The sequence below is a fragment of the Heterocephalus glaber genome, unplaced genomic scaffold (assembly GCF_053883595.1).
Source record: "Heterocephalus glaber isolate CG9 unplaced genomic scaffold, H.glaber_assembly_v1.0 deba00001553, whole genome shotgun sequence".
Taxonomy (NCBI): Eukaryota; Metazoa; Chordata; class Mammalia; order Rodentia; family Bathyergidae; genus Heterocephalus; species Heterocephalus glaber.
In genome coordinates this window covers 2679326-2690965 of record NW_028258344.1, presented here as the reverse complement: position 1 = coordinate 2690965, position 11640 = coordinate 2679326, and the positions used below count along the sequence as shown (strand labels likewise).

Here is an 11640-nt window from a genome sequence, read left to right as displayed (position 1 = left end):
CCTAAAAGTATAAAACTTTAAGAAGAAATTATAAGGGAAAATATTTATGAATTCAGGGTAGGCAAGAACTACCTAGGATACAAAAAACATGATGTATAAAAGAAAAAAATTGATAAATCAGATTCCATCAAAATATAGAACTTTAAATGACATCATTAAAATGAAAAGTAGTCCTTAAACAGACCATATTTACAATGCATATAACCTATGAGCAGAATATATAAAGAATTCTTAGAGCTCATTAATAGACAACCCAATTAAAATGTAGACATAAGAAGATGATAAATAGCCAATATAGCACAAGGAATGGTGTGCAACTCTAGAATCAGAAAAATACTAATCAGTACAATAATAAGGTTGAATTATACACTCATTAGGGAGATGAAGTCAAAAGTTTTAAAAGCCTTGTCATGACTTTTTCTTTTTGTTGGATTCTCCCCCTTTGCGTTTAATTTGTCACGGCCAATGGATTCATTCTGCTGGGTTTCCTGGGGTTGTGATCCTCATTGTCTTTTCCTAGGGTATTGCCTAAAATTTTTTGGAGTGCCGGTTTGGTATTCATGAAGTTCCTGAGGTGCTCTTTATCTTGAAAGTATCTTATTTCTCCATCAATTTTGAAAGATAGTTTTGCAGGGTACATCAACCTGGGTTGGAGGCTGTTTTCCTTTAGGGCTTGAAATACATCACTCCAAGGTCTTCTTGCCTTGAGGGTTTGCATTGAGAAGTCTGCTGTGATTCTGACGGGCTTTCCTTTGTATGTGATTTGTTTCTTTTCTCTCACAGCTTGTAGAATTTTATTCTTCTGTTGTATTTCTGGAATCCTAACTATTATATGCCTATGTGTAGTTTTTTTTGATTAAGGCTAGCTGGAGTCCTATATGCCTCACTTATCTGTATGTCAAGTTCTTTTCCCCTCCTTGGGAAGTTTTCTGCCCTCACTTCTGTGAAGAGTTTTTTTTTTGTCATCTGCACTCTCTCCTCTTTCTTCATTGACTCCAATCAGTCTTATGTTATTCTTCTTTGCATCGTCTAGCAGCTGCTGGATTGATTTCTCATGGTCTCTTACAATTTTAAAGCAATTTTTCTTTTCCTGGTCACTAATTGCAATCTTATCTTCTATATGTGAAATTCTATCCCCACATTGGTTCATTCTGCTGCGCAGACTTTCGATGGAGTTTTTAATCTCTTGGAAATCTGTTTGTATCTGTTTTATGGATTCCATTTGTTTCCTATGTTGGGATTCCATCATGTTCCTCAGATCCTCTATTTTTTTAATCTGTGTCCTCTCTAGATTTATTAATCATGTCTTGCACCATGAGCAAAATCTTTCTGTTATCTGAGTAATTATTTCTGATTTCATTTTTCCCAGATCCTCTTTTGTTGCCAGTTCAGAGAGTCCAGGTGGTTGAGTATCAGAATGTTCTATCTCGTTTCCCTTTGGGGTTCCTGTAGGTGATCTGGAAGTCTGTTTTTGAGGCCTGTTTATGTGTCTTCTCATTTCCACGGGGCGGGGGGTGCTTCTGGCACCCACGCGGCTCACCTCTGCCCTAGGAGCTTGGGATGGTGGTGGGGGAGCTTCCTTCCGGGTGCAGGGCAGTGCAGTATTATTGTTTAATTTTGTACCTAGTTAATGTTACAATTGCAATAATTCATTGTACACCCATTGTATCAGGAATCAGAATTCTTTTGTTGTACTTTCCAGATCCTCATAGACACAGTAAGAGCCACGTTCATAGAAAAAAATCTCTGATGTGGCCTGGTTTTAGGTGACTTTTTAGTCCAAAACTATTGTGTCATAAATGTTTTTTAGTAGTATTCTTTGGTCCACTGTAATCCCGTAACCCACTACATTATGCATTCCTGTATTTCTATAGCTCCTTCCCATTGGGTTTATCATCGAAAGAACTAACGTTTGCTGTAGTTCAAGTGACTTTCCTACTTTTGTATTCACCAACTTATTATCTTGTAAGTAGATTATCATCAATCCCCTGGTCAAAAACTAGAGAAAAGGAGTTGACATTTATCAATTATCTCTAACGTCTTTGCTGCTTATGGAAATGCCCAGATACTGGATATATCAGTGCATGTTTTTCAAAAAGAGTTGACTGGGACTAAAATCACAGGATCAATGATCTCAGAATCTTACTTGATGTATTATTTATTTTTCTTTAGATCTTGAATACATTTTGAGAATAACTAATGTGAATTGAAATGCAGAGATAAACTGAAGTATTTTAGGTAGCAATATTTGATGAAAGCATGTCTTTTATGTCATTCAGGAAGGTAGCACCAGTTTATCTCAAAAAAGTTCCTGTATATTTCAAGGTGCAATCTTCTCCACTACATGGGGGAGGACAGGAGTTTGATGATGCAAAGTTGATTTCTACGTACATTTAAGTGAAAAGTCTTTATACCTTTTCACTCTTAAAATATATCAGTAGACATTTCTGCACATGACAGGGTAAAACAAGTTTTATGTCAAATGAAGAGGTTTTTTTTTCCTTTTTTTTTTTTGGTACCAGGGATTGACCTTGGGTTCCTGCGCTTGCAAGGCAGGCGTTAGAACTACTGCGCTAAATCCCTGGCCCTCAAATGAAGAGTTTTGTTCTTTCTAAGCCACCACTTTAAGGAATAAAGCTTAATTTCTACACTTGGAAAGAGTTAATAATTATCCCTCTATATAGAGATTTAAAAGTAATTATAACTTACCATAAAATGAATTAATCCAACCATTTTCAAGTAAACCCAGAAATTCTTGCTTCCCATTTCTAGAATAGAATCTAGAACTGTGCTATGCACACAGTAGATATTTAAAAACATTTACTGAAAGTAAGATAAACTCAACTTTCTCTTGGGAAGAACTGGCTTTAATCCTAGTATGTCTTTTAAAAAGTTACTAATCTTCCAGCAGTGTATTCACAAGCATAATAATACCTGCCTCTTGTCACTTCATGCTTCTAGAGCAAATATATAGTAAAACTTTTTTGATGGCATTTATTGAAAACCTTTTTAAAAAGTAGACTAAGGAAACTACAATCAGGAATACTTGACATCCTTTGATTCCCAATGAGAAGATTTATTTTCAGTGTTAATATCACATTAAAGAAAATGCAGTTTGGTTATTTTGGTTGACAATTCTGCCTCCTCTTTCAATTTACCACTTATTCAAAATTACCATTAATTTCTTTAGACTTTTTGAAAAAAATTTTTTTGATGTTTTAAATGATATTAAAATATACTGTGTTAGTGATGAATGACTATTGATGATTTTATTAAGTGCATCTGTATTGTAAGTGAAATATGATTATTTCTGTGTGTCATATGGAGTAACTAAAGTCATTGTTTGTGACAATTTTGTTTGAGATTCATATATCTTATTTCAAAGGATAGCATAGTATCTGCATAATGCTGGAAAAATAGACCTTTGGAGAATACTTAAGTAAAACATGTGCATGCTTGAACAGGAAAAAAACCCACTTAGTATTACTAATCATCAGAGAAATCAATATAAAACCATAGTGAGATACCACCTTACATCTGTGAGAATGGTTTTTATAAAGAAGTAAGAGATAACAAAAGTTGGAAAAAGTGTGGAGAAAAGAGAACCATCATACAATGTTGGTGTTGGGTAGTTAGTAAATAAGTACTATCTTTTATGGAAAATAGTTACAGAAATTCTCCAAAAAATGACCTATCACATAATTTAGCAACCACACTTTTATATATATACATGAAACAAAAACAATGTTTATCTCCAAGAGATATCTGAGCTCTCACATTTACTGCAGCATTATTTACAATAGTCAAGATACCAAAACAATGAAATCTCCATTAATGGGTGAGTAGATTAAAAATGAAATACATGCAATGGAAAATAATTCAGCCATAAAAAGGAAATTCTGCCATTTGTGACAGCATGGATGAACGTAAAGGACATCATGTCAAATGAAGTAGGCAGATGCAGAAAAATAAGTAGTGCACAATCTCCTATGTGGACTATATAAAAGTCAAACTTATAGAAGCAGAGAGTAGAAAGGTGGTTACCAGAAGGTAGGAAGAGAGGAAAATTGGGAGATGAAGGTCAAAGGGTATAAACTAATATAAACAAGTTCTAGGAGCAAGTGTACAATATGAATGGTGTTGGACATTTCAATTTAAAAAGAGAAAGCATAAATATCTGTACATATCTAGAGTCTTTCTCACTCCTGTTTACCTGGGTAACCAGGTGAATGCAGGATACAGGGATGACAAAACAAGTCTCAAACTCACCTGATAGCTTGGATTTTCATGCAGGCAGTGGGGCCCACAGAAGCTAACAATATTCTAACTACCCAACACCTATAACATTAATGCAACCAGAATAACCCACAATGGACTGCTGGGCTTACCTAGCATTGTTTTAACCTGGCACTGAGGAACAAACAAGACAAAAGTATGAAATATATTGTATTTGGTTTCAGCTTCCTCATCTCATGGTCCCTCACCTTTCATTCAGTAATTTTTTTTTTTTTTTTTGGTACCGGGGATCGATCTCGGGACCTTGCACTTGTGCAGCAGGCAGCAAAACCCCTGAGCTAAATCCCCGGCCCTCATTCAGTAAAATTTAAAAGCTGCTGAGTGCTCAGGCAGCACACCAGCTACAGTGGTGGCACAGGTGGTTTATAAAGATGAAAAGTCTCACCTTCATCGCCTGCAAGACATTCAGATTCTAGCCATTTTGGAAGCCCAGAAGGCTCTAATTCCAACTCCATACATTTCTAAGTATTCTTCTAAAATATTATGATACCTTTTGGGAGTAGGGTGGGTGTTTAAAATGTAACTTCTAGTTGCAGAATCAGACTCCATTGTATGTTAGAGGGTTTCAAGGGACAAACGAGTGATACTCTTCTGGAGGAGTGAGACTTCTAGAGGGCTGAAAATGTCTCATAGTCAAGCCTGAAGGCAGCTGTTCTTCAGAGGCTAGCACCATTCAAGATAGCACAATTGCCTCTTCTATCTGCTTACTTACAAAATACCAAGGGTTGTTTTGTTTTAAAGCTATTGGTCTCATTCATTAAAAGTGTTTAGGTTTATCAACCCTTTCTTGTTATATGAACCCCAAAAAACAACTCGTGGGCCCAGTGCCACACACTAGAACTCTCACTGGACATCTTCCAATGCTGTCTCATGGTTTTTGAAATTTTGGCAGGAGATTTAGAGTCGATAGTAGCTTACAAAGTGTTCACCTTTGTTACTCTGGTGAAATGCTGTACCCATTGCTGTATCTTTGGTAAATCAGGTAGCTTTTGAATCTAAAGTCACTTTAGGACAATGGAAAGGCTGACTGGTCTTCAACTCACTATGGAGCCCAGGTTGGCCTCGAACTCATGATAATCCTTCTGCCTCACCTCCTGAGTCCTGGGATTACAGGTGTGTGCCTTTGTGCCCTGCTTCAAAAAACCTTTTCAAATAATAAAAATCTCAACTCTAGAAAACAAATTAACAATGAAGCAAGCCAAAGGAATTTCAGAAGAAATAAGAGGATAACAACAGAAAATTGAGTAGCTTCTTTTTACTTAGAAATGTATTTTGAAGACAACCTAGATTTATAAACATCATGCTAACATGTAATTATTCTCAAAATTTCTATGGGACTCTCTCATGATTGTGGGGTAAAACTTAAGGAAAAGAACAGGGTGATAAACTGGACATGGTAATACACATCTGTTATTCCAGCACTCTGGGAGGGGAGGAAGAAGGATCATAAGTTTGAGCCCATTCTGGGGAATTTAGCAACTTAGTAAGACCCTGTCTCAAAAGAAAAAAATAGAAAAAAAGCTAGAGGTATAGTCCAATGTGAAGGCCCTGGGTTCAATCTCTAGTACCACAAAAACAGAACAAAACAAAACAACAACAAAAATTCAAATTGAATTCATCTTGGCCTTTATTTTGTTGATGAATACTTTTAAGAGGTCTTATGCTTAAACTCACACACAAATTGTACAAATAAGCTTTACTGATAAATACTGAAAAAATTACTGAAATTAGTTTGGCAATTTTGTAGGAATCGAGGAAATAATTTCTGATCTGGATATATTAATTTGTGCCAAAGAAAAGATTTCAAATGGATTCATATACACCCACCCACATAGATATGCATAAGCACATACAGTGAAAAATAAAAAAGAGCAAAAGTGAAAGACATTAAAACCACCAGATGAGGAAGGTAGGCTGGGATAATTATCTATAGGTGATATTTCCATACTCCCAAGCTCATGGGGCATGATCACGTTTCATTAAACAAATTTGTCTGCCTAATTCCAGTAAGTTATACATGATAAATGGTTTTCTCTAAGAGAAAAAATAGATAAAAGGAGACACTGAATAAATTTGGAATATCTGAAAGTCCATAATAAGTTTCAAAAATTGAATCATCATGAAATTGTTACAGATACAATGCTGTTTGAACATGAACGAGGAACTTGCTTAAAGTAGTCAACACAGACCCCCACTCTTTGTGCTTCTACCTACTCACTTTTGAAAGGGAAAAATAAAGCACCGACTGCAGAGGGTTGTTGTGAGAAGTAAACAAATACGTGAAACATTTCACACCACTAAGGAAGTGTACAGAAGGTATACCTGTTTTTAAAAGGGTTTAATATGCTTAATGCTCTGAATTTCAGAATTCTATGGGTAATAAAAAGGTAAGTTTCTGTATTCATTTACATAGTAGACAATATATTTATTAAATGTATTATCCATGAAGAGGCAGCACTGAAGGAAAAATAAAATGGTTCAACATAAAGAATGGCAGAACTAGGGGCTAGGGATTTAGCTCAGTGGTTCTGCTGCCTGCCTCGCAAGTGCAAGGTCCCAAGTTCGATTCCCGGTACCAGAAAAAAAAAAAAGGCAGAACTATAAATGGCTGCCCAGGCAAAGCATGACAAGAGTCTCCTTCTCATGGCGTCGTCTCAGATAAAATGGATATAGGATAAGATGAACCAAAGTCTTAATGTGAAGTTCTACTGGTTGAAATTCTCAGAACCTGAGAAACAGCAGATTTATTCTATTTCTGAGGATAAAATAGGGAATGGGGAAACCTCTTGACTTTGCCCTTCAAAAAGAATATATTTGAGGACTGTCTCTTTCAGCTCAAGGTTACAGAACTCCAATAGGATTGAAGTCAAAGCAAACATGTAATTTCAAGTCATTATTGATTTTAGGTGAGAGCTAAGTCTTTCCACTAGACCTGAAAACCATGAAACTGGCAGAAAAGAAAAATCTCACAATTCAGTGGTCTCCTGATTTGTTTGTCGGGCTGGAAAGTATAGGAGCAAGAGAATGCAAAGGCCAACTACCAACCCCTTGGATCATCAGATTAGGCATAGAGGTAAAATTCCCCAAATCTTCTTTAAATCAGTGATAAGAGGGTTTTAAACATTTCATGATCATTCACTCCATTCTCCAACTCATGTTTTCAGAATAACAGAAACATAAATCACCTAGAAGTCATTATAACTACTGAAGTTTAGTGATGGGAAGTGAAGTAGAAATTCTATTGAAATGACCAAGGATTGAACTTCTTGATTTACTAAGTCAGATTGAAATCTCAGGTGTCTAATTCTATCCAATACTTTGAAATGAGAAAATAATAATTAATAATAATAATACAATTTTACATGCTTATTATGTGTTAGTCACTGTACTGAAAGTTCTCATGGATTGTCCATGTAAATCTCATAATCAGCTTATGAAGTATGTAATATTCTTTTTTTAGAGACAAGAAAACTAAAGCTTATAGAAGTTAAGTAATTTATGTCCAAATAAATGATCTCAACTGCAGAAGTCCTACTTTAAAGCCCATGTTCTTTAACAGAAGGAGGAGAAGATATACCATGAATTGGCTAGTACTGTTTTACTTTTTCCCTATCCTCTTTCTCAGCAGATTCCAATGCAAAGCCTTAAAGACCTTTTGTTGTTTTTGTTGGCCTTGGTTCTTTGGAGTTTTAAGTTTTTTCTTCTTAACTTTTTTTTCTTTATTTTACTCTTTTATATTTTTCTTATTTGTTCTTTTCTGTTACTTTTATATAATTCTACTAATTTTCTTCTACTCCTAAATAGGATCCTGGATCTCACATTTCTCTCCTTATTATCTTCTTTTATTTTTCAAACTGACTTCATTTTCCAGAGTGCACTGAGAAACACAGCATGGGGTGCTCCCCCAGGGCCTTCCAGGCCCTCAGGTCAACACCAGTGGGTGACCCGGGGCCAGGGAGGGTTGCCCTACAGGCCCTCAGAATCCCTTGCTCCACTCCTGCTGTCCCTGGGTGAATTCAGGCTTTGAAGCATAGGTGAACTGCTCCCCTGCCCCACCTCTATGACCAGACAGTGGAAAGAGGCCTTGGAGCTAGGATTCCTCTGGCCAGAGTGTCTTCCAGCCCAACCCTGCCGGTATTAGAGGATGTGGTGCCTTGCATCGGCTGCAGCACTATGTGATGAAGATAGTGGCCTTGTGTGGTGAGGATACTGGCCTTGTGACCACTGCAGAGGGCCAGACAAGGTGGGTCTGAAAGCTCAGCCACATGGGCCATGGAACTGGACAGATCCAGGTCCTGGGGCAATTGCTGTGTTCAAGTTGGAGGAGGCCTCAGCTCCTTGCTAGGAGGATAAAAGGCCTCACCTGCCCTGGAAAGTGATGGAGCCCAGGCCAAGGACAGTGGAATGGCTAGCGAACCATGGGCCATTGCCAAAGAGAGAAACATAAAGTAACATTCCATGTTTGACTAATTGGAAATGCCCACCAGCATTTGGGAAGATTTACTGGACATTTTTAGAAGGCTTGTATATAATATGAAAAAGCAGCTCTCAACATTTGTCCCAACTTTTAAAAGAAAACTTGCTGGTTCTGGAAAATATAGATATAAAGAGGTTGCTGGCATGTGACAGAGTTAGAAAATCACATGTCTTGGAAATGCCTTTTTGTTTAAAAAAATGACAGAAAAGAAACATCCTACGGAAGTGACTTTTTTTTTGTATATCCTTTTATTGGTATATTTTAGGTGTACAATTTAATGACATTCATCATTGGAAACATGCACCTTTACATACTCTCTTGGTTCTTATTTTTTCCCCCTTCCCCTGCCCTCCCTTCAACCCCTCAATCCCTCCCTATTTACAAATAATTTGTTTCCTTTTTTTCACTTTCTCATATTAATTCCATTCCATTCTTTCCTTTCCCTACCCCCCCACTTCCCCTTCCCCTTTGCCCCTTTTCTTCCTATTTCACATTATCTATTGTACATTTTAGTCCTTCTTTACACTTTCAGTTTCTCGCATTAGAGAAACTATTTGGTATTTACACATGTGTGTCCTATTTATTTCACTTAAGAGTATCCAGTCAATGTGCATCCATTTAGCAATAAATGTCTCTAATTTCTCATTATTGATGGCTGAGTAGTACTCCATTTTATACAAAAATCACATTTTCTTTAAACAGTCTCCAGTTGATGGGCATTTGGGCTGTTTCCAAGATGTAGCTGTTACACACTGTACTGCTATGAACATGGGTGCACATATATCACTGTGGTATGATTCTTTTAAGTCTTTGGGGAAGATCCCCAGCAGAGGAATAGTGGGGTCAAATGGGACTTCCAGTCCTAGTTCTTTGAGGTATCTCCATACTGATTTCCACAGCGGTTGCACCAGTCTACACTCCCACCAGCAGTGGAGCAGGGGTCCTCTTTCCCCACACCCTTGCCAGCATTTGTTATTGGTTGATTTCATGATAGCAGCCATTCTTTCTGGAGTGAAGTGGAATCTCAGCATTGTTTTCATTTGCATCTCTTGAATGACCAGTGATGTTGAACATTTTTTCATGTATTTATTTGCTATTTCTACTTCTTTGTCTGAGAAATGTCTGTTCATTTCAGATGCCCATTTTTGGATTGGGTCTTTAAATTTGGGAGGTCTGATCGTTTTAAGTTCTTTATAGATTCGAGATAGTAGACCTTTGTCTGAAGAAGAGCAGGTGAAGATTTTTTCCCACATGGTGGGTTGTCTCTTCACATTGCTGGTGGTTTCTCTTGCTGTGCAGAAGCCTTTTAATAAGAAGAGATCCCACTTGTTGATTGTTTGTGCTAGTTCACGGGCAACTGAGGTTTTGTTCATAAAGTCTTTTCCTACCCCAATGTCTTCAAGAGTTCTACTAACCTCTGTTCCAGCTGGTTCAGCATTTCTGTTTTAATATTTAGATCTTTAATCCATTTCAATTTTAGTTTAGTTCATGGTGAAAGATATAGGTCCAGTTTCAGTCTTTGGCAAGTTGAAACCCAATTTCTCCAGCACCATTTATTAAAGAGGCTATCTTTCCTCCAGTGAGGGTGTTTGACTCCTTTGTCCAAGATGAGGTGGCTGAGTGTGTCTGGAGTTGTTTTTGCATCTTTTAATCTGTTCTACTGGTCCTCAGGTCTGTTTCTTTGCCAGTACCATGCTGTTTTTATCACAGTACCTTTGTAGTATAGTTTCAAGTTGGGGATTGTGATACCCGCTACCTTGTCTTTATTGCCTAGAATTGCTTTTGCTATTCTGGATCTCTTCTTGTTTCAAATGGATTTTTGGATTGTTTTCTCAAGGTCCATGAAGCATGCTGCTGGAATTTCAATTGAGATTGCCTTGAATCTATATAGCAGTTTTGGAAATATGGCCATTTTCACTATGTTGATCCTTCCTACCCAGGAACAGGGGATGTCTTTCCATTTTCAGATATCCTCTTCAATCACTTTTTTCAAAGTGCTATAGTTTTCAGAGAAGAGGTCTTTGATTTCTTTTGTTAGGTTGATTCCTAGGTATTTCAGTTTTTTGGATGCTATTGTGAAAGGAATTGTTTGCCCTATTTCTCTCTCAATGAGTCTGTTGTTCATGTAGAGGAAAGGTATTGATTTTTGTGTTGACCTTGTATCCAGCTACTTTACTGAATTTGGTTATTAAGTCTAGAAGACTATTTTGGTGGGGCCTAGGTTTCAAAGTTTAATGGATAGATGAAGAGTAAGTATATCTGCCCTTGTTCCCCACCTTAAGGAGAAAGCATTGTATCTTCTACATTCATATAAGAATTTCTCACTGGAAGTATGGAGTACATGTCTTTGATCTGTTGAGAAGGTTCTATTCTACTTCTAGTCTCCTGATAGCTTTTACCATGAACAGCTGTAGAATTTAGTCCAATACTTTTTCTCCAACTAGTGACAGGATTATATGGCTTTTTCCTTTCCTCTGTTAAAATGATGACTTTTGCGGGTGGATCTTCCAAAGCTGAACCAACACTCCCATCCCTATAACAAAACCACTTTCTACATCCTGCCAGATCTGACTTCTAAGAGTTTGTTTGGTTAAACAAATTTCTATCTATGTTCATACTTTTTTCTTTTATTATCTTTATCCAGTTTTAGGATTAGCACAATGTTGATTTCCTAAAATGAAGGGAGAAGTGTTCCTTCTTTTTCTGCTTTAAATGTTTGATATAATTTATCAGTTAAAATGTATATGAGCCTGTTGTTGTCATATAGGTAGGTTTTCAAGGTAGGAATATACTTTCATTGATAGGTGCTATTCAAATTTTCCTCCAGAGTTAGTTTCATTAATTTGTCTTCCAAGGTACTTCTTAGA

The 11640-nt window shown here is 36.9% G+C and overlaps 1 protein-coding gene across 1 annotated transcript in view; it reads right to left on the bottom strand.

Annotated features, from left to right (window-relative positions):
* Positions 1-294: 294 nt before the first annotated feature.
* The window catches only part of Ubxn2b (UBX domain protein 2B), a 79779-nt gene continuing 68433 nt past the window's right edge, over positions 295-11640 (bottom strand). The window contains exon 5 of the mRNA XM_087190349.1: positions 295-11640. This exon is cut by the window's right edge and continues 23374 nt beyond it. The gene's annotated coding sequence lies outside the window, so the exon portion shown is untranslated.